Source organism: Lagopus muta, chromosome 30 (assembly GCF_023343835.1).
Source record: "Lagopus muta isolate bLagMut1 chromosome 30, bLagMut1 primary, whole genome shotgun sequence".
NCBI classification, from domain to species: domain Eukaryota; kingdom Metazoa; phylum Chordata; class Aves; order Galliformes; family Phasianidae; genus Lagopus; species Lagopus muta.
The window spans coordinates 921893-944757 of NC_064462.1; the positions used below are offsets into that span (position 1 = coordinate 921893).

Sequence of the window (22865 nt, forward strand, 5' to 3'; positions counted from 1 at the left end):
AGCAGAGAATGGAAATGGTAGTTTTCTCATTTTTCAGTGCCTCCCAGGACAGGACTCTGTGGTAGATCAGAAATTGGTGTGCGTGTTGGATTTGCTGTTTAGCAGGTGCATTCTCCTGCTGCATCTCTGTGTATCTCTGTATCCTACTGTACTTTGACTGCAGGAGTTTTCTCGCAGTAGGGTCAAGGCCACCCAAACTCAGTTCTGTTGTGCTTTGAGTATGGAGCCCTTTCAAGGCTTGATTATAGACCTAGCAGAGTAGAAGCCAACGCTGTGTGAACGACAATTCAAGAGTGTCCTTTTCTAGAAGAAGAGCAAGGCAAAAGCGAGGACGTAATTCTAGCGATTCAGCTGCAGGCTTCTTTTAACTTTGTGTAGCAGGGCATTTTACATCCTGTTACTGTGTTTCCTACAGGTGAGTTCATTCTTGGTTGTGTGACTGCTATAAACAACCGCTGGTATCCAGAGTGCTTCTGCTGTGATATCTGCCAACAGGTATTGGCAGGTATTGGATTTGTCAAGAATGCTGGCAGGTGGGTCTTCACCCTTCCTTCTGTCACTGGTAATGATGAAAATGGAATGAAAGTTGGGAGGGATGTGCAGGGTTTGGTTCCTAAAGCTTTCCTGCTGAGATGGAGTAAGCGAAGTGTCTTTTATGAGGAAAAGGTCTTAGAATGCATCACAAAACTGAGAGTGGTATCTTAGAATGTGCACGTGAAATATTAACTACTTATCCACTTCGACACCAGATTTCCTGTCAAGTGTGTGTTTTGTGCTGGTGATGTTTCAGGATCAGTAGGATGATACAGTGCCACAGACCTTTAGAAACAAATCAGATGCAGAAGTTTTGTAATTTTTAAACAGATTTTTATTTTCCTGACGTGGGTTCCCAGTATGAGTCCAGTTTATCACCGTTTTCACTACTAAATGCTCTCATTTCAGTGGGATCCTTCAGGGATTTTTTTTGAATAGACGTGTAGCTGTTGCTTTCATATCTCTAATGTGATACACACAGTTATGTAGAGAATTAGGGCCTGTTTTGCCATCCAGCTTCCGATCTAAATCTCTGAAGAGTCTGAGGGTAAAGCATGGGAGTGGGGCGGGATGGAAGACTGCAGTTTGCAGCACAGGGTGCTTCCTTAGGAAATAGGAAATCTGGGTGCCAACTTGCTTATGGCAGCAAAATGATTGACATTATTTTTCTGATACAGAGGGCAGGAAATTGGTCTTCTTCAGCTGCCTCAGTCGTTGTCTTGCCTACATTCTTTGTTTTCAGTTGAGTTGCCTGAGCATGCTTTTCTTGTCATCTTCCCCTCACCTCGTCTTGCCGGCTTCTGCAGCTGCAGAATACGGAGCTGCGTGTTTCTGCGTCCCCCAGCGATGCATGGATCAGGGGCAGTGCAGGATGTAGCACACGTTGTTAGTTGTTTGGTTCTTAGTACAGGGGAAGCTCTCATTGCAGTGTCATGGCAGAGGCTGGTTTGAAAAACAACCTGTAGTACTGTGTCAGTGCTATTGTCAGCTTACATTTTTCTTTCTCTGATGTTTGACATCATGGGGAAAATGCAGAGGCGTGCATTTTGCTTTGGGTTACGTTTATGTAAATCTAATGAAACCAGTGCTAAGAGAGCCAGGATGTAAGCCAGGCAATGAGTACAGCTTTCTGACCTGTTTGTGACGAGTTCAGTAGCTATTTTCAGAGAGATTTGATGCATCCTACTTAGCAGGCTTTTCTCAGGATCAATCAAGCTTGTTTAAAAAGTAATCATACTGAACTGTCGTGTGTGATGCTGGTGAAGACATTACTGCAGTATAAATCCTGTTACTGAAACAAGTGCTGAAAATTAAATGATCTCTACAGACAAGAAATGATCTCCTGCTTCAGCTCATGCTCTCAATTAATGAATCTTTGAACAAGAAGGAACTCGCTGCTGATGCTCGCGAACCGAAAGTAGAATGATTACATTGTTTACCTGCCGTGACAAAATGGGCGTCCCCACCTGTGGAGCACGTGGAACACCAGTGAAAGGACGTGTGGTGAACGCTGTGGGCAAGCAGTGGCACGTGGAGGTAAGCATCAGCTGACACGTGATCTGTCACACATGTAAGGGCTGACGTGCTTAACTGGAATATCGCCGACCAGCTGCTGTGAAAGGATTAGAAAAGTGTGCAGCAGCGATCAGCAAATCATCTCCTCATCCCTTGTTCAACCTTCATTTGCCTGATCTTCCACTGAGAAAAGACCTCTGCCTGCGGAGCTGAAATCAGCAGTCCAAGGAAGCATTGCAAGGTCCCTGTAGAACAACATGTCACCAAGTGAGAAGCAGGATGTGTGGAAAGGCAGCCATGTTCTGTGACAAACGCAGCACTAGTGGGCATCATAACATTGCTATGGCTTCCAGTTACTTGCCAAATAAACATCTCTAAGGCAGTTGAGGTGACAGTTCCTATTTCAAGTCCGTGTGCAAGATTTACTTCTTCCATTTAAGCTGTGAAGATAAGCATTCTAGTCCTTTTGCTGTGAAATTCTCCTGCAGCAGGTGCTTTCTTCACAAGATGCAGTGGTGGTGCAAATTACTTGACCTCACTGGGTTCTGTCAATAATAACATACCAGAATCACTTCAGTGCTTTTTTTTTTTTTTCTTTTTTGTACCTTTTGAGTTGAAATGTTAAAGACAGTAAAAGGAACGTTATTTTAGTGATCCAAAAGTACAGAGCAATAGTTGTAATTCTTATTTCCAAGATGGCACAGCGAACTCAATAGGCTTTGGTCATGTTCAGCATAGGGATTGTTTGTTTGCTTTCTCGGAAAAAAAAAAACAACACCATTATTTACAAGAAATTGAAAAAGGATCTGTACTTTTCTTCGTAGCATTTTGTTTGTGCAAAATGTGAAAAGCCATTCCTGGGTCGTGGTCATCATGAGAGAAAAGGCTTGGCATATTGTGAAACCCACTGCAGCCATCAGGTAAGGCTGCATGTTTTTGAAAATTGTGATTTTTAAACTCACAAACAGATGTTATTAATGGGAGCAGGAAAATCAGGGAGAGTCTGTTTTCTTAGGATCACCTGTGAGTGTAAAGCCTAATCAGTAGGTGTTCTGCTGCAGTCGGTTTGTGCGGGTTTCTCTGTAGGTAAGTTTTGCATTGCAGAAAGAAAACTGCAGGTAATTCACAAAGGATAGCTGGGCTAATCAGAATCTAATTGCTCTTCAAGCTTAGTGTTGCTTATCTTGAGCTGTTTCAAGCTTTTGCAGATGTCTAAGATGGGAGCAGCTTGTGACACCCAGTTTTCCCCAAGCACATCAGGACGATCTGCCGCTCAGGAGCTGTGGTTTCACACAAAGCCTTTGGGTGGCGTGGACTTCCTTACAGCTGCAGTTCTCAGACGACCGTGCGTTAAGATGCGCTGCATCAAGCAGCTCTTCCATCCGGTTGCTGAAGACCAACAAAGACTGAACTTGTCAGAGGACAGCACCTAGCATTGAAAGAAGAGCTGTACGTAGTTGCACCGTTTCCCTCCAGCCTCCCTTGACTGTGCGGTCCAGGACCGTAATGGATAGAGCTTTCTGCTTTGGAAGATGTGAATGTCGTTGGAGTCCAGCAGGGCATATCTGGAAATATTTGGATACAGCCGAAGAGCCCTCGAGCACACTGAGGAGCTGTGAGAAGGCACTAGGGTGCTCTGAGATGTCTCTTGGTCCCCCTGCAGCACGCATGATTGCTCTAGGGCGTGTCTGGATATCTGCGGAGCAAACTGTGGGGCCCTGAGAAACCTCTGTGGCACATTAGGGGGCACTGGAAGCCAGAGGTCAACAGGGGAGTCCTTGGAGACCCCTTGGTAAGACTGCATGGGCCCTGGAGAGTAGGAGCAGCTTGTACTGCTTGCACCTGCTGGGCTGGGAGCTGATTGCCTGGGAGCTGATTCCCTTGGTTTGATTAATGTAATTACCGGATGATAATTAAATCACGCTATTCAACAGTCATTACAGATCACTTTTTTCCCAAAGTTCTGTCACGCAGCTGTTGCAGCTTTGCTACAATATGCCGAGTTGATTCAAAGTTCCACTGATGCTCCTAAAGCACTCAAAGTGCTTTTGGGGGCAGTGAGGAAACGGCTCTGACAGATTCGTCATTAACGTGCGTTATGCGGCAATCCAGGCCTCCTTGGGCTGCATGAATTCAGTTTCCCCGCCGCGTTCCATCTCCCTTCGGCGCGGCAGTGGAGCCGGAGACCCACTCAACATGGCGCACTGAGGCACCGCACCGCATCCCGTTCCTACCTTCCTCCCGTCATGCACTGCGCGACAACAGCCGTTCCGGTTTCGGCGCTGCGGTGATTGGTCCATCCTCTCCCCCGGCCGGAAGTGAGCGTTCCGACAGCGAAGTTGGAACCCGGCGAGCTGCCGGCCGGGCCGCGCTCTGTGCAGCTGCCGGCTGCCCCGCTCGCATTCGGCCCGTCGTAGCGCGGTTCCGGTCTGCGGCGGAGGCCGGGTCGCCCCGGAAAGGAGGTTGGGGGGCTGGGAGTAGCGCTCCGTGTGTTTGCGCTGAGGCGGCGGCGCTCCTCGGGCGGAGCGGCCTGCAGAAAGGCCGGGCTGCGCTGTGCCGGAGCGGCGCGCGGGGTGGGATCGAAGCTGAGGCGGTGCTGCTAAGGGACAGAGCGCTGCTGGGCCGCTTAGGCCTATGGGGAGAGGCTCCCGCTGCTTCCTAACGAGGTTCAGCAAGGCCGAGTGCCGGGTCCTGCACGTTGGCCACAGTAACCCCCATGCAGCGTTACAGGCTTGGGGCTGAGTGGCTGGGTGACTGTTAAGAGGAAAGGGACCTGGGGGTGCTTGTCTGAACACGAGCCAGCAGCGTGCCTAGGTGGCCAAGAGGGCCAGCGGCCTCCTGGCCTGCATTAGAAATAGTGTGGCTGGCAGGAGCAGGGAGGTGATCGTCCCCCTGTACTCAGCTGTGGTGAGGCCGCACCTCGAGTATTGTGTTTGGTTTTAGGCCCCTCACTGCAAGAAAGACATTGAGGCCTGGAGTGTGTCCCGAGAAGGGCAACGAAACTGGTGAGGGGTCTGGAGCACAAGTCTTATGAACAGCGGCTGAGGGAGCTGCGATTGTTCAGTGTGCAGAAGAGGAGGCTCAGGGGAGGCCTCATTGCACTCTACAACTTCCTGAAGCTCCTTGTGATGAGGAGGGGTTTGGCCTCTTCTCCCAGGCAACAAACAGGACTGGAGGAAATGGCCCCAAGTTGTACCAGAAGAGGTTTAGGTTAGACGTAAGGCAGAACTTTTTCTCTCAGAGAGAGAAAGAGAATTAGGATAGGCTACTGGCTGCCCAGAGAGGTGGCGGGGTCGCTGTCCCTGGCAGCGTCCAAGAGGCGTCTGGATGAGGAGCTGTGAGATCTGGTCGAGTGCTTGTGGGAGCAGTGGTGATGGGAGGGCAGTTGGGACTAGATGATCTTGCAGGTGGTTTTCAACCTTGTGATTCTATGATTCTAAAGCTGTAGTCCAGCCCTGCTGCTGCTCTGTGGCACGAAGCTCTGAGCAGTGCTCTGTACTGTTAGCATAAGGGAAGTCCGAGCCATGCAGTGTGATTCACAGTCAACTTTAAGCCTTTTTGTTTTGAATTTTAGGTGGTTTTGCAGAGGTGAAACTCGGACGGCATCTTTTTACTGGTGAAAAAGTTGGAGCAAAAACCATGGACCAAGTTGCTTTAGGGGTAAGCCAAAAGATATTTAAATATGATGACACCTTCTGTTGCAGTTGTGGAGTTCTCGAGAACACAGGGAGGTGGTATATAGAAATGCAGCCTACTAGTGCCATTGCCTTTTGAAGGATGCTGTAGGAGTGGAAAAAGTTCAGCAGAACACCACAAATCTTGTTCCTCGTTGTTCAGAGGGCAATGCTCTCTGGCTGTAAAATGGAGGAAGTTCAACATTACTACAGCAACTTTAACAAAATGCGAATGAAAATACTGGATATTTTACCTTTCAGCTTTCTCTGATCTGTGTTTTAGAATTCCTATGGGAGTAATGTCAGCCATTGCTGAGTTGATGCTGAATTGTGTACTGTCACATACAAGCTTTGACATCTTATGTTACACAGTAGTCAGATGTGGTACCTGGTGTGCCAAATTAGTTAGCAATTTCATAGCTTGCTTTTATGGTCTCTTAAGGATGACTTGCCTCATGTTAGAACAGAAATTGGTGCCATGAAGAACTGAAGTCAGCAAGATGTTTGCCAATTGTATCATGTAACAGAGACATCAAAGAAAATATTCATGGTCTTGGAGGTAAGAAATAGTGTTTCTGCCACGCTTAAGGCTACTTTTTTTATCTTTAGCAGCAGACAATAATATAGAAATGAAGCTGAAATGAAATGATTCTTAAATATCTCAGTGGTGAATGGGTTCAAGATTCATTGGTTTTAAAATGAAGAATGCAATGTTCTATATTCTGTCTTTCTGTAAAAGGCACTAATCAGCATTCACAGTAAGGGAACTGGTTTTAATTCCTAACTCACACTTCAGTTTTTAAAGTAGCATCTGCAAGGTCTGCAGGACACCAGAGCCCCCACGTTGTTGCCATCTCCTGAGTGATTTATGCCACCCACGACATTGAGTGCAGTGCCTCAGTTACCAGATTGGAGGCAAGGGTCAGATTGTGTAGCTTGTGTGGTGTGCCACAGTGCTGGCCCATGGCATAACTGGAGCACTCTGTACTGCTCTGACTGAGCACGGGGAATGGTGTCCTGTGCTTGCTGTGCTCTCACTGCTGCTTATTTTTCTCGGATGCATTCTAAATACGTTGTCAGATAACTTTACCTTTCTCATTAAAGCATTGTCCTGGAGGGAAGCTGTTTGATTATATTGTTTCTAAGGACCACCTTTCAGAAGAGGAAGCTACGAGTCTTTTTTCGACAGACTGTTTCAGCACTTGCTTATGTTCCCAGTCAGGGTCATGCCCACAGAGACATCAAACCAGTAAGTCTGAACTGTATTCAGTCTTTCATAAATAACAATGAGCGTGTTTTTATTTTTCCATTGGGAGAGAAAGTTGTCCCTTTGTGGTTGTGGTTTATTTAACCTGGCAGGTGCCTGAGCATCACGCAGTGCTTCACTCAATCCACTCCTTTCCAGTGAATTGCAGAAGGTGATGGAAGGGGGAAGAAAACCACACAAAGTAGAACTCATGGGTTGAGATAAAATTGTTTACTGAGGTAGAGGAAGGGAAAAGGATAACAGTTCTGATGAATGCAAAAGCAATTGCTCACCACCTACCAATCAATGTCCAGTTAGGCTCCCAGCAGTAGAAGAGATTTACATGAACTTCTACGCCCTTCAGAACTCCTTCCACACCATGTCATATGGTGTGGGATATCCCTTTGGCCAGTTTAAGTCAGCTGTCCTAATTCTGTTCCCTCTCACTTCCTTGGGCTCTCAGCTGAGAATGACTTTGGCTCTTTGCAACACTGCCTAGCAGTAACTACAGGTGTCAGCGTGCAGTGTGCTCCAGTTTTGTGCCTCAAGGGAGAGTGATCCTTCAAACAAACAGTGGCTATGCAGAGTATGGGATGGGGTGCATGCCTTGGCTCCATCCAGTGGGTTTTCTGTCACTGAAGGCTTTAAGCACGGGTTAGATACTGGAAGGTTTGAGTCTTTCTACACAAGTAGGTTAGAACTTTGCATTTCTTAAGTTGCTGATATTGCCGAGTAAAGCAAATCATTACAGCACAAGCATTTTCCTAGGCATCTTATGAAATCCTCGTATCTAAAGAATCTTTCCCCTCTGAAAAATAAAGCATTGCCTATACTTTTTGCAAGGAACTGGCTTCCAGCTGAAAAGCTGGTGGATTCACAGGCTCAGACAGGCACTTGGAATGGAGGTGACTTCTAGAGATTTGTGCCTGAACCTGCTGCTCCGAGAATCCTGACACCAAGTTTCTCAGAGCTTTTTCGTTTTCATGCTCAACCTCTCCCAAGGATGAGGCTGCATGCTCTCTGTGGGCAATCTGTTCAATGCTTGAGCAGTTTTGTTTCCTTCTGTCCAGTCTGCTGTTTCCATGAATGACTGTTTTCGGTCACTATCCCACCATGACCTGCTGTACGGATTCTCAGGAATCTGTCTTCCTTTCTTCATGCCTCCCTAGTGGGCGTTTAGAAGTTGCCATGAGGTTCCTCTGCACTCTGAACAAACCTCTTTCTCCCCAGTTTCTCTTCTCTGAGTGGGAGCTTCAGCTCCCTGCACTGACTGGAGGCCATCCACAAAGCTTGCTTCAGGTTGTTATCTTTCCCAGCCAAAAACTAACTACAGTATTGTAAATGTGGTCCAATGAGTGTGCAGCAGGGGTGACTTGTCCTGGTCTGGTTGTGCTGCTTTTGAATGCAGCCCATTATCCTGTTGTGCTTTTTTTCCTGTCAACACACACTGCTGGCTTGCATTCATCTTGTGGTCTTTCACCACTTGTCCTCCTAGTCCCCGGGCCCTTTCTAACCCACCTAGGGTATGGGAACTTGTTAGCAGTCAGTGAAAATCTCTGAGAGACAGAGAGACATAGAGAGACAGAGAGAGAGAGAGAGACAGAGAGAGACAGTGACAGAGAGAGAGAGCTAACCACTGACCACATGAAGAAATAACAGAAGAGAAAATATGTTTCCTTGAGCATTCAGGTGAAAATAATTCCTGACTGCTTTTTCATTCACCAGGAAGATCCGCTGATTGATGAGAAACATGTTTCTCATAATTTGAAGCTGACAGACTTTGGACTCTGTACAAAGCCAAAGGTAAGAGTATCTGAAATCAAATATAATGTGCCCCCAAGTAATGCATGTTTTTCTACAGTATGCAACAGGGAGTGCCCAAACACCCTACATTCAAGCTGTCTCTGTGGTTGACATGCAGTTGCATCTTGCTTGGAAGGGCCTTAGCTGTGTGAGAGTGAACAGATTGCTCAGAAGCACACTCAGATTCTTTTCTCTACCCAGACTTCCTATTTTCACAGTCTAACTGTAGATAATCTTGTACGTGTATCACCTGTCTTATGCAAGGGCCTGCCATAGGAGCACTGGGCTGGCATGCCATTATCTCTTCAAAGGAACTGTGTGTAGATTGAGATTATGGATAAAACCAAAGAGTTTTGCAGGTGACAAACAGATCCTGTGGTTGCATATGCTTGAACTGAATTGTTTCTTGATCTTAAAACGGCTTGCTAGGAGCCTTTACTTAACATGCCAGATGGGTGCTGGTGAGAAAGAATTCAATGGGAAGAGTGCCTTCCTGATTCAAAGAGAATTACTTATCCTCAAATCGCTTTTCCTGGCCAAATTTAGAGCCTCTCGCAGGTAATCAAGACCAACAGGCTGTTGTCCCAGTGGTATAATGTCATCTTGCTCTGACCTGTTTAGCACAAAACCCAAGTAGAGTAATAGGATACTCTGAATAAGGAAGTATTCTACCAGTTGTTCTTTGTCAAGTTTGTAAAGTGATTGCATGAAATTGCTCTAAATGACCAGCGAGCCTCAAACACAACAGCTCTTGCATGACTTCTTTCTCAGTTTGGTGTTTGCACAGACAGTTCATCTTAGTAGGTGATCAGCTGAGGAAAATAATGCATCATGCCAAGGATACATCAGATAAGTGAGCAGCTTGGGATCTGTGTATTTGTACAGTGCTCATGGTCTTAGACAATATTTGCTTAGTGAGGTCACCTATTGAATGAAAGCCAAATATGTAGTGAATGAAAGTATGCCCAGGAGAAGAAGCCTCTGAGGCTTCTGAAGTGTCACTGCAGAAAGCATGGACTCTGTTAAAGCAAACTCTTCTGTTTTCTGTGTTATTCCAGGGAGGCCTTGATGACCGCCTGAACACGTGCTGTGGAAGCCCAGCATGTGCAGCACCAGAGCTAATCCAGGGCAAAGCCTATATTGGCTCAGAGGTATGCAGACCAGAGTTTGTTTTGCACCTCTCCCCTCTTTCCCTCCCCAGAGAGCATTTAAAGGCAGTGCAGCTCAGATACACTCACTTGGTTCCCCTCCTGAATTCTGCTGGGTTGCGTTGCTCAGTAGCTCTCAGAAGCTGTCAATGGCCACAGACTGAAAAGTGCAATGGGCCGCAGTTCACACAGCTGGCTGGTTTGTCTCTGGCTGATCCTCATCTGTCTCCACCAATTGTTCCCTACTTTGGGGCTCTGTAAAACAGCAACTTCAGAGATCTCCTACTATTAGTAAGTTTTTGAAACAGCAATTTGCTCTGCTTATTGTCCATCATTGGTCAAACTCTTGTGCGGTCTCAGGATCTTACATGTTTTGTTAGACTTGTCTTTAGCTTCCAAGTTGTGTTGAAGACTTGCTTCCACTGTGATGCTCAATGTACTAAAAATTGAGAGATGAAAACGTGAAGAGTTTTTCCAGCCTTGATTTCATGTCTAGAACTTTGGAACCCACTACTTGCAGTTGTTCAACTGGTCTGGTTTGAAATGCCCTGGTGCTTGTTGAATTGCTCTGCTGTTAAAGATGGAGCAATTCTTTCGGGTACCATTGCACCGCTGTTGATGGCTTCTAATTCTTGCTTTCTTTGTTTTCCACAGACTGCTTTTCAAGCCTCCTTTTTCTTTACAGTCAAAGTGAGAATTGCACTGTGAGGCGTAGAGCCTTGTTGTGCCTGTACATAAAGAGAACAGCAGCAGAGCCTCACAGCTGACTGCTGGCAGCTCTCGTTGTAGCCAGTAGCACATAACTGTGCCAAATCCTTTGTGATGGGTTTGATTTCATTTTTGCCAGTGAAATCCTTGTAGGTATAAGGTACTGCAGAAGGGTGATGAGCTAAGATGGAGATACTGGTTTTCGTGGTGCTTTAAGTTGAGCGGAAGAGCAATTGAATTAGGGTCATATGCTTTGTCTGGAGCCATAAGGTTTTTTTCCTGGGGGAAAGAGCCAGCTTTTCATAGGCTGCATGTGGCCTTTGGCAAGGGCAGACAATGCAGTCTGTCAGTAAGGCATTTTAGGTGCTTCAGGTTTGTAAACTTGTCCTTTTATTTTTCAGGCAGATTTTTGGAGCATGGGTGCACTGCGGTACGCTCTGCTGTGTGGGTTTCTTCCTTTTGACGATGGCAGTGTGATGGCACTCTACAGGAGGATAACAGGAGGTATCGATGGTGCTAGAATACACTGAGAAGGGAAATAGCTGAGCATGACGAGAGGCCTTGCTTCTCTGATGGCAGAACATGCTGAGCTGTGCTGTGTGTGGAAAGGCCTGTCTGCTGAATATTGTCCCCTTTTTTGCTGCTTTGTCTACCAGTATTTTGTGGGTTTGGTTCTGCACTTGGTTGGCCTATGCGGCGCTGTAGCCTGATTATATAACATGGTAGCATGCAGAGTTTGAGGAGAAGTGTTTGCTTGCCAATGGGCTAATTTCTGTATCTGGTTCTTCAACTGGCTGCTCCCTGTACTACCTGTAGTAAAAATAGAAATACATCGTTTGATTTACCAGAAATGAATGTTATGGAATGCCAGCTCTTCTCCTGTCTAGGAAGAGCACAGTTCTGCAGCTGCTATCAGAATTTCCTCTTCCAGAACCAGGAGGAAATGTAGGACCCCACTGATTGCCTTTGAATTCAGCAGTTCGTTCTGTTTCCTTTCAGAGCGCACAACAACCTGAGCGTGTGAATCAAGTGACACAGCTTTTCAGGCTGGTGTGAACTGTGTTGTGCACTGAGCTTTTGTCCCTTTGTAATTAGGACGTTGTCCATGTCTGCAGGACTGCAGAAAATCCTTTGTGCTAATCACTACCCCAATTTGCAGAACGTGGCAAATGGAAAATGATCCAACTGCTTCAGGTGCACATTTCCTTAAAATTGTGGATAGTTTTGGACTGCGAGTCTGTAAGCAGAATGGAGCTCTTAAAGCTGTCCAAGATTGTTTCTGCACCATTTAGTTCTATCTGTCTGATGCACACAGGAGCTGAGGGCTGCAGTGCTTGAACTGGTGGAACTTGTTTAAGTGAACTGGGATGAGCAAGTTTCAGAACTGAGTCAGAATGCAGTAAAAAATGGATACTCTCACAAGTATTAAGATACTGCCTTGCTATTTCTGCACTGAATTTGTTTTGATTTTATGTGGCTGTGATCTGAAAAGTGCTTGGAATGCAGACACCGAGGCATTGTTGTGTCATTGACTGTCACACGTCACAGATCCTGAGATATCCTGGAATCTAAAACTCAGAACTGGTTTAAGTCTACTGCTTGAATCCAATCACAGCATCTGTGTTCAGTGTTCTTTTCCCTGCAATGCTCCACATCACTTCATTTGGGAAATACTTAAGGAAATTGACTATGTGCCATAACTGCTGTTAGAACAAAGTATTTCTGGTGTGCTGTTGGGCATTTTGTAGCTCTTGTGAGCAGTTTCCCTTCCAGCATTGCCCTCAGCCAAGCACGTGTGAATTTTTACCATTACATTTATTCAAGCTGTTCTTAAAGCAGAGTTTGTAATCTCTGTTCCTACGCTTTGAAAGAAAAGAGATGTCAATATCATCCAAATAATTTAATAGTTCCTTTTGAGCTAGTTGTTGAAGGTTCATTCTCAATCCTCTCTTATTTTAGTGAAGAAAATAACTTTTTTATTGCAGAGAGGAAAAGACACTGTTCCAAAATGGCTTTCCCCTAGCAGCACGCTGCTACTTGACCAACTGCTGCAGGTAAAAGGGCTGCTTCTATTCAGATTGATGTACAAAATGCTGTTGCATCAGCTCAAAGCATTGATGGAGTGCTTAGAAAATATGCGGTGTTTAAACAAGTTAAACTGCTCCACGCCTGATGTCCTTGAAGAAAAGGTTAGCATTGCCTTGTGCTGAAAATTCTCCAATAGTCACGTAGTACTAGTTAATGGTTATAGAAATGATTGCAGTTTTAATAACTACACAGTCTTCAAGCAGCTTGCATTTGGATGTTCTTAATTGTGCTGTGTAATTAAAAGTGATCTGTACACAAAAGCTGTTTCTCAAAGGAAGCTGAACGTACTGAGTGTGCCTTTGGGCTGTATCTACGCAGTCTCACATACAAAATGCTCGTGGAACATTTACTGTAACCATAGGTGCTGTAACTGTTCTTCACAGCTCAGGTGTTTGACCTTCCTTCTGGTGAAGGGAATAAATACTGCTGGTCTCTATTTGTGCTTCCAGGCACCTTGAAGTTGTTAGGAAAAGAATAACTGTCTGCAGTTCTTCTCGGTGATGTAAGTAACAGCTTGAATGTTGCTGCCCACTAGGCAGACCCAAAGAAGCAGATGACAGTTAAACTCCTGTGAAATCACCCTTGGCTCATGCAAGGTTATTCTGGTGCTGTTCAGTGGCAAAGTAAATACCCAGTAAGTACACGCACTCGAAGAAGCCTAAGTATGTTCTGGAGTCTTTCCTGGACCACTGGCATCCTCTCAGAAAGGGAGTGATAACACATTTCTTCAGAGGCTGCTGACAAGTGGTGACTCTCCGGGGTCCATTTTGGCACCTTCAACACCTTTGTCAGTGACAGAGAGAATGGAACTAGAGAGCACCTTCAGAAAGCTTGCAGGCAGCCCCGTGCTGAGAGGTGCGGTGGATCAAACAGGAGGTAGGGATGTCTCATCCTGGTGGCATTCAGGGCCGGGTTGGATGAGGCCCCGGACAGTTTGATCTGGTGAGTTGCAGCTCTGCAACTTGGAGCTTGATGGTCTTTAAGGTCCCTTCCAACTCAAGCCGTTCTATGATTCTCTGGAACTGTGCTTGTGCTCCTTATCTCTCAATTGTCTGACCTGTGTGAGAGGTTGGGGTAGCGGGGTTGGGGTGGGAATTGGGGGTGCGAGGGAGATTCTTGCTGCAGATACTGAGAAGTTGCTGTGTATTTGCAGCCAATGGCTGCTGCTGGCCTCTGGGTGCCACTGTTTCTCTGAAGAACAGCTGTGCTGATGGTACACCACTGTGCTGTGCATGCCGTGCAACTGAATAATTAAGAGGGGACAGAGGTGTAACTTGTGCTCTAGTGAAAATCTCATCTGCTGACAGGCTTTTGTACTTGAATGCAGAACCTGTTGCCACAGAGGGACCAGTTGCTGAAGCGTGGTGACTCTTTCTGTTTACTCCTTGCAGTATTTAGCCCTGATGCTAACTATTTAAAATAGAAAATCTGAAATGGTGGCTAACTATTGGCTTGATTGGTGCATATCAGAAGACTATCATGGTGATAGTGGCTCTGTGAGATGACTTGGAAGCTGTTTCTTCAGTACAGGTCTTGTTCTTGCAGCTGGGGCACCTTGATGAAGACTGTGCAACAGAACTTGCTGTGTTTCACAACCAGAGCAGAGAGAGTATATTGGCATTAATATCAGAGGTAATGAATGTATGTAACTCATTGTATTTAAGCTCACTACTGCAGTAAATAACCTTTCTGTATTAACAGACTCTAATGCTTGCTTCTTCTCAAACGTGAAATCTTTCATACCTTTCAGAGCTAAGGTACCCCTGCTGAACTCCATAGTCTATCTGTAGCTAATAACTACATTTCTGAAGTTCACACTATTTGTCTGCTTTAATTTTGTTTCCTAAGCCTTTCTGTTATTTTGTACCAGGTTAAAATCCTGATGAATCTCTGGAAGTCCAGATAGACTCAAAACAGGAACTTATGGATGCACAGCAGGTGTCAGGTGCTGGCTGAACTCACTGCTCTGAAATGTTTCATTAATAAGTGGAAAATATCAACTCCTCGCTCAGACAACGAAACAAGTTTTGGGAATTACAGCTCACAAACTCTTAAAGAAATGAATCCATCCCAGTAGCTTTTGAAAATGAATGAGAAAAGCTAAACTGAGTGCTTGTAGAAATATTGTATCAGTGTTACTAATGACATTCCAAGCTGCAGAAGAGATTTAAAACACGATGTGTACTCTGGCTTTAACCTGAATCTGAAAACTGTTTCTTGAAATTGAATTGTCTTTCTATTAAATAGAAAGTGGTAGAACTTGGAAGGATTGTTAAGATTTCCAGATAACTTTAGTAGGAATAGATATAAAATGTAAGTTTTACCTAGGGGAGACATTTCTACTTTTTTCAGGTGCAGAAAATAATGAGAACAATCTAGCTACAAGGGGAAGAAGTTCTTCCATGTTAGTCTGTGATATTTTCACAGTCCTTTATCAGAGGACTTCTAATGCCTTATAAGTAATTCAAGCTGATTGTGCTACACTGTGAGTCTATCAAGCAATTTACCCATGGTTCTCATAGCAGTCAAAAAGCTGCTGAAAATCAAGTTGAATGTTGATGCTCCTTGGAGCTGGGCTGAAACATGACCCCCAAAAATGGGAGTCCAGCTGAAATACTGTGCAAAGTGCATTAATAGGAGCTTTGCCATTCACTCCAGTAGAGCCATTCTGGCACCAGCTTTACTTTTCACTTTCAGCAATTGTACTGCTCTCAAGCAAAAACAAGAGCAGTCTGCTTCTCTATCTTAAACTTGTTGTGTGAGCAGCTAAGGTCTGAAACTAGCCTGATGTGATCAGACGTGAAGGTTGCACGTCAAGGGGAAAATATTCCAGACATGCAGAAACGTTCAGAACGCTAAGCTTTCTTTGTACTGACAACTTCTCTGAAGAGATCTAAATACTCTTGTTTTCAGGTGGAATCGTGACCAGATGTCACAGCCTATCTCTTGCTTCAATCCAGGAAGGTTCGTGGCAAGCGCATCCACTTAAGGATTCCATCACAAACGACGTGCAGTACAACACAGCCAGCAAGCCAGGGGTAAGCGTTAGAGTTCAGCACAACATTCTGGTAAAAACACTGCTGTGTGCTAAAGCTCGGCCTGGGTAAACAGCCTGGTGGCCTCAACATCTGTGAGAGAGATGTGTGCAGCCAGTCTTGGTCGTCAGATCTTGTTCTATGATAAGGCCCCCCACTTTGTGTATGAAGGCAGAGGATGTAATCCTTCTAGATTTCAGGGAGGCCTTTGATCCTGTCCCTCGTGGAATCCTTCCAGACAAGTCATCCAAATGTGAGATGGACAGGTACAGGCTATACTGAGTGGCTCAGTGGCAGAGCTCAAAGAGTCACAGTGAATGGGGCTCCCATTGACTTGGACGCAGGAGAGGCGTGCATCCTCTGCAGGTTTTCTTAAACAGCTGATGATATTTAACTGGGAAGTGCTGGAGGCACCCTGGAGGGATGGGAGACCTTGCGGAAGAATCTAGATAGATCAGAGCGTTAGGCAATCAGCAGAGGAAAATGCCAGACATTGTACCAGCAATGGAATAGGAACAAACATACAGATGAGGAGACAAGTGTCTGGAGAGCAGTACTAGGACAGGGTCTAGAGGTGGTGGGGACAGCAAGTTTAACATGAGCCAGTGGTGTGCCCTGGCAGCCAGGAGGAGGGGAACAAAGCTGCTAACAGGACTGGAAGGTGTGTGCTCTGGGGAGAGGCTGAGGGCACTTGCATTGCCTAGTCCAGAGAAGAAAAGGCCAGGAGATGACCTCTTTGCTCTCTGCATCTCCCTGAAGAGGGGAGAGCAGAGGAAGGTGCTGTGTTTACCTGGGAACCAATGACAGGACGATCAGGAATGGCCCAGAGCTGCATCAGGGGAAGTTCAGACCAGACAATAGGAAACATTTATTTACTGTTAGTGTGGTCAGCTGCTGATACAGGCTTCTTAGGCTGGTGGTTGATTCCCCACCAAAAAAAATCAAAGCCATACAGAGTTGAAGTTAGGCAAAAAACTCGAGGTGATTGCTCTTGAAGAAGGACCTTGCACAGAGAAATGCCCTTTTGCTGCATGTTCCCCGTCGGCCGTGAAGACCGATAGTACTATTGAGGTTGGAGATCTTCCTGCTCTGGATTGGTTCCTTTCATTGTCTCTTGGTGGATTGTTTTCTCCAATCTTCAGGACTGTGAGATCTGCCAATGCTTGCAGAGTCTCAATTTAGTCTTTCTTACTTCCTTATCTTGCAGTTAGAGTAAGCTCTGTGGCTTTCTTTACTTGCAGCTGGGTGAAAGTCCAGCAGTCTGTTTCCTCAGGCTTCAGCAGATTTAATTGCATCTTCTAAGCAAGTTCTGTGCAAGATTATTCTATTCAAGTAGCACAACAAATTAGAGAACAAGAATAGCCTTATGAATATAGAATCATAGAATGGTATGGATTGGAAGGGACCTTTAAGATTATCTAGTATCTATAGGCAGGGAATACCTCCCCCTAGATCAGGCTGCTCAAAAGTCCTATCCAGCCTGGCTTTGAATGCTTGGAAGGAGGAGGCATTCACAACCTTGCTGGACAACCTGTTGCAGTGTCTCACCATCCCCACTGTAAAAAGTTTCTTCCTAATATGTAGTCTAAATCTACCCTTTTCCAGTTTAAGCCATTTCCCCTTGTCCTGTCACTACCTGGCCTCATAAAAAGTCCCTCCCCAGTTTTCCTGTAGGGCCCTTCTGGTACTGGGAGGCCACTACAAGGTCTCCTTGGAGCCTTCTCTTCTCCACATCGATGAGCTCCAGCTCTCTCAGCCTTTCCCTACAGGTGAGGTGTTTCAGCCCTCTGATCATCTTTGTGGCCCTCCTCTGGACCTGCTTAACAACTCCGTGTCCTTGTGCTGAGGGCTGCAGAACTGGACGCAGTACTGCAGATGGTGTGTCAGTGAGAGCAGAGCAGAGGGGCAGCATCACCTCCCTTGAACTGCTGGTCACAGAATCACAGAATTGCAAGGTTGGAAACGACCTGCAAGATCATCTAGTGCAACCACCCTCCCATTCCTATTAGTGCCACAAGCTACTAAACCATATCTCGTAGCTAATAATAATGTGATTTCTGTGATCACAGTGAGTTAGTCTTTCACACCCAGATCATTAGTCTTTCTGGGTTCAGCAACAGTGAAGTTGCTCTATCTATCTAGCTGGCACTTGTGACATGGGTGCCAGGTAGGTCTGGTTAGTGCTGCTATTGAAAAAATGCATTATGCCCTCACATACGATGATGAAAATCACGTAACACAGCAGCCTACCAGTCCTTCCACAGTAGTCAGAACAAACTTCACCTGCCTGCCTGAAGATAAGGCATCTGAATACATGCTCAACCTGCCAAAATACATGAACAGCAAATGCCTCTAATTAGAACTGGTCTCATGTGAAGACAAGAAAGTGAGAGAATGTAACCTTTCACATAACCTGGCATTGTTCAGCCTGGGGAAGAGATGGCTCAGGAAGATCTTATTGTGAGTGAATACCTGGGCTGAGGATGCAAAGAAGGTGCAGCCAGGCTCTTTTCATTGGTGCCCAGTTGCAGGACATGGGCAGAAACTGGACTGCAAGAGATTCTGTCTAAACATCAGGAAAAAATTCTGTGTGTGGGTGACCAAGCACTGTCACACATTGGCCAGAAATGTTGTGGAGTTTCCCTCCTTGGAGATTTTCAAAAGCTGACAGAAATAGTTTGGGGCAGCCTGCTTTAGGTGACCCTGCTTGGGCAAGAACGTAGGACCAGGTGAGCTGCGAAGTCCCTGCCAACCCAGTGTGTGATTCTGTGAATTTGATGGCACAAGAGTATGCGTAACACCACCTTATTGGAAACAGTTTTATGTGTAAGGAAATTCCAAAAAAATCATTATGGCCTACATTTCTTCTGAAACACAATAGTCACGATATCCTGCTCAGGCATTCATATTGTAATGGAACGTGATTTCAGTTACAGAATAGAGATTGCCCATAGCTAGCAGCCCTCTGGAAAGGGCTTTTTAGTAAGTCATCATAGAGCTTCCCTAGATCTGCTGTTTCTGCTTTCACTAGGAATGAGACACGTGATCGTTGTGACATCTATGAACACAGGTCAGGAGACACTTATCTGTCAGTAGAACGTAGCTTCCAAAAATGCCTCCTTTCTATCTCAGGACTGATAAGGTAGCTGTATGCAGTATTGGCAAAGTGGTATGAAATAAGTCCATGGGAAGGATGTTCCTGAAATCATAATGAGCTGTTAGAAACAAAAGATGTTTTGAGACCACAGTCATGTGTGGTGTGAGATGTGAAGGTTAGCAATCTTGACTGAAATACTGAATTCCATGATTCAGTAAAGAACTTTTGCCTGGGCTTCCTCATAGGCTTCCAAACACTGCTTCAAGCAGTGCTGCAGATTGCACAGTTATATGTTTTGGATATGACTTGTTTACCTTTCTATGAGCCACTTTCAGACCTCACGGCATTCTTTTCTTCAGTTCTTTCCAGGCTGTTGTTTGACTTTTGTTGAAAAGAGCTTGTGGTCCAAGTCTCCAAATGGAAGGCTCTGAGATGCTGCTCTTGTTGACACAGGTTGTAAAAGATGACTGGAGCTTTAAGAATAATTTCCCTTCTGCTCTTGATATGAATGTCAAATCCACAATTACAATATTAAGAGCATGATATAAAATTGGGGCTGTTGGCATGTGGACTTCCATTAGCTGTTAGCCATAGTTAGGAACTTGCAAAGCAATCATATTTAGATTTTACTGGTATTATTTTTTTCTGATGAAATCTTCCTTTTAATCCTGCAGAAGAATCTCAACTGAACACTTCTTTTCAGTCTGAAAAGGCTGTGACATCTGAAGATGTGCCAGGTTGCAGCCATGTGCCACATGCATTTGGATCCATGGAATTTGCTGATGGAACTTCATTGTTTGAAGAATCTCCACTAGAAGAGTTTGTTCTAAATGCTCACAGAACAAAGCAGGTGTCTGAAGATCCAGTGCTAGTTTCTGACAGAAAAAAATACAATTCTTAATCCAGAAATCTGCTTCTCAGTGTGTATAATGCTTATTACATATTTAAGTATTTAGAGGACCTTGACCAAAGGGAGATACAGATTGAGCAAAGAAGTATGTTGAGCATAAATTGTGATGCCTTCTACCTGAAAGCCATGGTTCATTTGATGAGAACCTTAACTTCAGTGTTCGGTTTGCACTGAAACAGCGAGTAAGGAAACAAGCGAAGGAGTCAGTGAGGATTTTAAAACAAAATGGGAAGTGATAAGGCACAGTTAATAAGATTTTGGAGTTAGGCAAGAGGTGGACAGAGCTTTAAATGTACCGACAGAAATTCAATCTCTCTGTATTGGACAAGAAAACCCACAGTGAAGCAATTCAAATTTCGCAGCTAAAAAAGTGATAATTCATAGCTATGTTTAGATAAGCTGGTGAGGAGTAATCCTAAATGTAGAATTTAGATGAACAGATAGAAAAATGGCACTTGACAATCTATAAGAAGCAAACTCATTTTAGGGGAGAATCAGAGGTACTGTGTATAACCAAGATGTTATAATCACAATATAATTGTGTATAATCAATAGATATCAAAATGTTATAATCGCAATATAATCAAGAGAGTAAGGCAAAGCAGACAACGATAACAAAAAGAGAATAAGTGGAAGAGCTTACCCTTGGGCTGAGCTCACCAGAAGACACCAAAAGAGGGGATCTCCACAAGAGATCCTTCCCCTCTGGTAGCCAGCTCTTAAATAGGTCCAGGAGGGGTGCAGCCTGGCTCCACCCCTTCCAGCAGCACAGGTGAATTGCCTTCACCTGTGCTCCTCTGGCTGACTCAAGGCTCACCTCAGGTGATCAATCAGAGGTTCAGGCCATGACTCAGCAGTTCCCATACATACTGAAGAGTTTTTAACTATTTTGCTCAATAGACAAGTAGTGTATGATGTTTTTATGAGCATTGTGTCTGACCTGCTTAGATGTTAGAATTTCCTTGACAGTGACTTCTCTGGATGTGATTGCAGTACCTGGCAGCATTCAAGGTGTGATACTCAGCTGGGCGATATGGAATTCACACTGTCAGCTCCAGTGACAGGAAAAGTGGCATCTATGAAGCATGCAAAGAAATGTGGATGCAGAGTCAGCATGAAGAAATGCGCTGCCCTTTGCACTTCCTGCTCCAAAGGCCTCCTTTCCAAAGAGTGAGACACAGAAGCAAGTGCAAGGCAAACCCCTCCAGGCACCTCCTTCCACAGGTATGTTGTGTCTAACAGATGAGAACCTAGAACGTGTGCAGCTTAGGGATTTTTTAAATTCAAACGTGAACACAATACTTGTAGATCCTAACCTTCTGTTTCTGGAAGATGTAGGTTTGGGGTTTTTTTGGTCACAGCGCATGTATTCACCAGCCTGTACATCTGACTGCACAGCAAGAGGTTTAGCCATATGTCAGGGCAGGTTACTCGTCTGTTCATTACAGAGGTTCTCACGGTTTCACAAGGAGGTGCCTTTAGATGCATCCAGATAATGAGACAATTGCTGTTCCTAAAACTGGCACGTGGTTCCACTTCTCATGGAGATCTAGGAGAAAATTTCTTCAACGTTCATTATGGTTTTTTGTTTTCTTCTGGGCTGCTGTGAAAGAAAAGGGTAAATGCTTTTATTTAACTGTGCTCTTATTGCATCTTGCTTCTAAATGAAATGTAACCTGTACTTTCACATATCTGCTTGGTGTGGCATTGAAAATACTGAGGCTAGCAATGTTAACAGCTGCATTTATGTGATGGACCAGAAACGTGTCCATGCTGTATCAGCTCCTCTGGGTTACAGAGATGTTTGTCCTCATCCTTTGTGTTGATACTGCACGTGTTCACTCTGCCCTTTAAAGTATTAAGCGCTTCTTACAGTTGAAGATTCTTCTGTTCCAAGTGCTAGGGAATATTGTTGAGAAATGCTCCATCTCTGCAGGCTAATATGTTACTAAGAGTCACTGAACATACCACTTTCCTTTGCTAAGTGTTCAACGAAGCGCATTACGAAGGCTGGTTGTTCACACAGGTTTTATTTTTGTCTTAAGACTGCATGTGGTAACTTCTGATGTTGGTCTTATGGCAAGCTTAAAAAGTGAAAGTAGGTATTTCTTACGTGAGAAGTGCAGAAGTGTGATTTCAGCTCATTTCTGTTAGATATTCCTGAGAGTTAAGCAATTAAAATACTGTTGTTGTTCTATTGGAAGTTCTTGCATTCAGGATAGTTAAAGCAGTGCTTAGAGATATAACAATAAATGGTGGGAGTATCTCTTGGAAGTGTTGAGAACATGGCTGTCTGGGGCCAGCTGCTGCTATGGAAAGCTGAATCTTCGAGCTGTATTGAGTTGTCTCCACAAATGCAAAGCTGCTCCACAGAGCTCTTTTCCAACACATGGGCAATAGAACTTTTTAGGCCGTTATTCAACATGTAGTATTAACTGTGGTGATGCAACTCGCACCTTTCACATAAAGGAAAATGCTTGATGTGGAATGCAACCTTTTGACATAGTAAATTCCTCAGTGTTTGTCCTGAGACCAGTGGCAGAACAAGAAGCCAGTTCTGGTCCTCATCCCTTCCAAACTGTAGTACTGCACTGCGCCGGCCCCTCAAAGACTTGAATACAGAGCTCAGGGGGGATCAGTCTCAGTTTTCTGTTTAGTCTTGTTGTTCTAGTTAAAACCTATTTTATCACGCTGAAGATGCAGACTAGAGATAGATAGGAGGCTGGCTTTAAAAAAGTAATTGCTAATCGTGAGAAATCCTGACTGAAGAGAAGTCAATCCTCTACTGCAGAAACATACCTGCTTTGGTTTGGATACTTTCTTTCAGAGAGCCAGTGCACGACAGTCATCGCAGTTAAGAAGCCCAAAACACCAGCAAATACGTATGAACTGACAGCAACTGAGGTTCTTCCTGAGAGGAGGTAAGTGTGCAGTTATCTGTATATGTTCTTGGTTTAGAGCAGTGCTACCTCAATCAGTGAACAGCCTAGGAAGCATTGTTCACAACAGCAAGCTGTATTTCCTTTCTCTTGGTTAAAATTCTCCTAAAACCTCTTGTATTCCCTGGGAAACACTGAAAGCAGAAAATAAAAATTAAAACTAGAAGT

At 44.8% G+C, this 22865-nt stretch overlaps 1 pseudogene; it reads left to right on the forward strand.

Annotated features, from left to right (window-relative positions):
- The first annotated feature begins 3587 nt into the window (after nt 1–3587).
- Nucleotides 3588–22865, forward strand: LOC125685964 (maternal embryonic leucine zipper kinase-like; annotated as a pseudogene).